Source organism: Otolemur garnettii, unplaced genomic scaffold (genome assembly GCF_000181295.1).
Source record: "Otolemur garnettii isolate 467f Iridium unplaced genomic scaffold, OtoGar3 scaffold00115, whole genome shotgun sequence".
In the NCBI taxonomy this organism is placed as follows: domain Eukaryota; kingdom Metazoa; phylum Chordata; class Mammalia; order Primates; family Galagidae; genus Otolemur; species Otolemur garnettii.
The window spans coordinates 5,737,329-5,741,611 of record NW_003852510.1 but is presented as its reverse complement, the minus strand read 5'-3'; the positions used below and the strand labels follow the sequence as shown (position 1 = coordinate 5,741,611).

The window sequence follows — 4,283 nt, the reverse complement described above, 5'->3', positions numbered from 1 at the left end:
AAAAAAAAAAAAAAAAAAAAAGTGGCACAGCAAAGAGAGTGGAAAGAGCACTGGATTGGGAGTCCAGTACAGGTTTTGCTTGAGTTTTAATGCTGGCTCTACTGCCTAGCATGGAAGTGTGAGTGATGGAGTTGCTTGGGCTGCAAGGCCCCTCAGATTAGCCTGCTCCATTTATGAGTGAAGGTAGCAGACCCCAGAGAGGTGAGGTGATTTCAGCCTGGGTTTTTGGCTCTGATTTCCGACATAGACTGGCCAATTCACTTACCTTTTCTGATTCAGTTTCCACATGAGTAAAGTGGGATTATTTGCTTGCTCTTTTAAGGATCAAAGGAAGCCTTGGATGTGGAAAGAATCCCACAAACTTCTGCACAAAATAAAAGGTTCACAGTGGCTGGGCGGGGAGTGGGGTCGGTGGGTAGGGGGTGTCCTTTGAGGGTTTTACACTTTACTTGATATGTCCCATGTGAGCCACAGGAGATGGTAGATACCAGGAACCAGTGGGCAATGGCTACACCCCTGGCCTGTAATATCTCAGCTCCAGAGTAAACATTTGCCTTACTGAATCCACAGTTATTCCAGGGTCACACTGTGTTTACACCAGAGGAGGCCAAAGGCCATGGCTCAGTGATGAAAGGGCTGCAGGGAGAAAGGGGCTGCAGATGTATGGCTCACCCTCAGTTTCTCCTGGCTCCTAGGACCTAGGGAAGACTGTGGTCCCAAGAGGGGGGCAGAGAATGAGGTGTGCTATCACAAGTCCAGGCTGGCCCCTGGCCTTGGAGGATTGAATGTGAAGCCATCTAGTTATTCTATTGTGTTGGGGGTTGAGGGGACTGTGGGCATTGGGAAGGACTATCTTTAGCACCTCATCTGTCCCCCTCCCCCATCCCAGGCTATCCCTCTGGCCCAGGCCACTGCTCTGTGCCGCCTCTCTGGCCAGCTGCATGTCCACAGGCTTTTGTTCTAGAGCTGCAAGCACGCCCTACTCTACCCTCCCTCCCAACAGAAGCCCTCAGGCCAGAGCCCTGGCAGCTGGAAATCCCTACTGCCAGCTGAAAGGTTCTACTTGAGCCCTCAGCGCCCTGGGCAGACCCTCATTTCTCATTTCCTCTTATCAGGCTTTTCCCAGGGCCCCTAACTCCCTTTTGGCCAGATTCCCATGCTGTCATCTTCTCCCCTTTCTTTCCCTGAATGGATGCATCATCCTCTTTTTCTTCCTACACTTAAGCTTCTTAGCTCTAAAGTACCACAATTCATTCATTCAAAGATTGTTTACTTAGCATCTACTGTGTATGAGCCAGATGCTGTGGACACAGCAGTGAACAGAATGTACAATAATCATTCACCTCATGGCGCTGACTTCTAGAGAGGGAAGCTGATAATAATAAACAGACAGAAAATTGAAATAGTCTGTTAGTGATAAGCGAAAGAAAAAGTGATAGGGAAGGTCTGATGTGCATTGTTGTGAAAGGGGTGAGATGACAGTTTGGATAGGATGGCCGGGGAGACTTCCAGAGAAAAGCACTTTTGAGGAGATGATTTCCCTTCATTGAAACTCAGCTCAGCACCCCATTCAGCAGTTAGGAGCAGGGTTTAGAGTTGGACACACCCAGCTTCAAATCCTGTCTTGTCAGCCTACTAGCCCTGTGGCCTTTCACGTGGTGCTGAACTCCTTTGGGCCTGTGTTTCTCACCTGTATATGGTTAGTCAGCATACCTGTGACACTGTGAGAAGGAACAGTGAGATAACTCATGTAGAATGCTTAGCAAAGCCTATGGAGGTATTCTCTAGCCAGATTCTGCCGGGGTGGCCCAAGATGCTGAAGGCCATTGCTCAGTACTCTATGTGATAAGCTTTTCATTTTAAGTGGTGGGCAGGAGGGAGAGTTAGAGCGAGGTGAAAATAGAAAACCCCAGTGAAAACTTTTTATTTTATTTATTTCTTTTAGAGACAGAGTGTCACTTTGAGGGCAGTGGCATCACAGCTCACAGCAACCTCCAACTCCTAGGCTTAGGTGATTCTCCTGCCTCAGCCTCCTGAGTAGCTGGGACCACGGGCACAGTTTTTGTTTTTTTGTTGCAGTTTTGGCTGGGGCCGGAACCGCCACCCTCAGTATATGGGGCCTGGAACCCTACTCACTGAGCTACAGGCGCCGCCCTCCAAGTGAAAACTTTTTAGTCTAGTTAGTGAGCCTTTGCTACCCTACTGTAGATTGCAAGTGGCTCAGGTGTGTGTTTGGGAGGGGATAGGGTGACCTGGGCAGCCTTGACCCACCTTCACTCTGAAATCCCCGCTCCCCTTCCAGTGGGCCAGGTTGAATCACCTTGTCCTTGGTCTCCACTCTGCCTCACAGCTGGGAAGGCTGTCCGTCCTTCCTCCACCCTCCTGTAGCTAAATTATGCTTTGGGGGTGGGGAAAGTGAGGGGAGGGGCCGATGGTGGGCGGACCTATCCTGGGACAAAAATGTGACTGGAGGATTCTGATGGAGGCTCTGCAGCTGCCTGTTGAGGGCTTTCAATAAGGATTCGCCCTCACCATGGACTAGAATTTAAAGTAAAAGAATGACAGACTCAATGAGAGCTTAGGGTCAGGCCTGCCCAGCTCCAAGCTGCTTCCGCCCAGCTGATCTGATGAGTCTCTTCCCCTCTCAGCTGAAACTGTGGGCCTCCAAGGGAGGGGTGTCATCTAAAATGCTGCTGTCAAAGTTTGCGGTGCACGGTTTCCTGGGGGCCCTGCCTAGCTCCGGAAGTGAAGGATGGGCGGTGGAGGGCGCAGCCCAGGGAAGTGGTCATCCGCCAGACCCCCTCCCACCCTCAGGCTCGTGATGAAGGAACTTTCTGGGCCTGCCAGTTGGTGTCTGGAGACTGGGTAAAGATAGATACAATCTGGCCTGGGAGGAAGTTGCTGAGAGAGCCCTAAACAGCCCCAGGCATGTTTCTGAAGTTGGGTGAAGCCAGGAGAAAGAAAACTGGTCAGGGTTGACTCACCTGCGGACCTGCAGGAGACACTGGCAGCCCCTCTGGATGTCACCTGTTGGGATAAGGGCTGGCCTTACTAACTGGGTCCCTTTTATTTTGGGTAGAAACTCTGTGATTCATCTTTGTTCCCACATAGTATCCAGGTTGGTTAAAGTGTGATCAACAGGCTGTCCTGGGCCCCACCCTGATAGTCATCTGGGCTGGGTGGTCGCATCAGCTCTTGTTCCATGAGATGAGGGGGAAGAAGGCAGTAGTGGGGTCAAGTCCAGCCCTGGCTGCGTGTTGCTATCTAGGAATAGAATTGCAAGTGAGCTAAAGGGAGAGCAGGGCTTTGTATGGTTTACTTGGCTGGCCTTTGGGGAGGTAGCCTTGATTTAAGATCAAGGACTGGGTTTTTCAGGACTCACACTCTATTCCTCGCTGAGCAGACTCCTAAACCTGCACAACCTGAACAAAGTGCTAGTGGACAGGATAGTGGCTGCACAGGAGCCTTTTTTAAGTGTTGATAGTTAGGTAATAATATCACTAATGCTTTCAATAATGCAAAATAAGGAAACCAAGTCCCCACAGGTTGGGTAACTTGTCTAGGACCACAGGGCTGACATTCGCCAGGGATGACTGGAATGGGTGCTCTTAGATCTACCCCAGGTTGTTTGGAAACCCTGCACACTTTTACAAATATGGCTTTTTGGACAGCTCCCTCTCTACAGGGGATCCAGCTAGCCCAGCTTTGACTGTGTTATAGCAGAGCTGTGGGATGGGTCCATTTTTTTTTTTTTTTGAGACAGAGTCTCACTTTATTGCCCTCAGTAGAGTGCAGTGGCATCACAGCTCACAGCAACCTCCAACTCCTGGGCCTAGGCGATTCTCTTGCCTCAGCCTCCCAAGTAGCTGGGACTACAGGCACCTGCTACAATGCCTGGCTATTTTTTGTTCCAGTTTGGCTGGGGCTGGGTTTAAACCTGCCACCCTCGGTATATGGGGCCGGCACTCTACCCACTGAGCCACAGGCGCAGCCCTGAGTCCAGTCTTAATTTAGCTCCACCCAAGCAGACTGCCCAGGATCCTAAAGGGTGTTTGCCTCCATTGAAACAAGAGTGCTTTCAATACATTTACATTTTAAGCAGTTGCCTGGGGACCACATAGCACTTTCTGAAGCTGGAAAATGACCTGGAAAGTTGCAATTTCCGCTCGGGGCCTGTGGCTCAATCGGCTAAGGCACCAGCCACATACACCTAAGGTGGGGGGTTTGAATCCCCAGCCCGGCCCGCCAAACAACAATGACAGCTGCAACCAAAAAATGGCCGG

General features: G+C 50.6%; 1 protein-coding gene across 7 annotated transcripts in view; it reads left to right on the top strand.

The window, feature by feature from the left end:
- Positions 1 to 4,283, top strand: part of PLEKHG3 (pleckstrin homology and RhoGEF domain containing G3) — a 44,076-nt gene that overhangs the window by 1,722 nt on the left and 38,071 nt on the right. For 4 of the 7 annotated variants that reach the window (XM_023517610.1, XM_023517613.1, XM_023517612.1 and 1 more), the window contains exon 2: positions 323 to 380. The exons of the other annotated variants lie outside the window; for them this stretch is intronic. The gene's annotated coding sequence lies outside the window, so the exon portion shown is untranslated. The remainder of the gene's footprint in view (positions 1 to 322; positions 381 to 4,283) is intronic. 7 annotated transcript variants of the gene reach the window in all.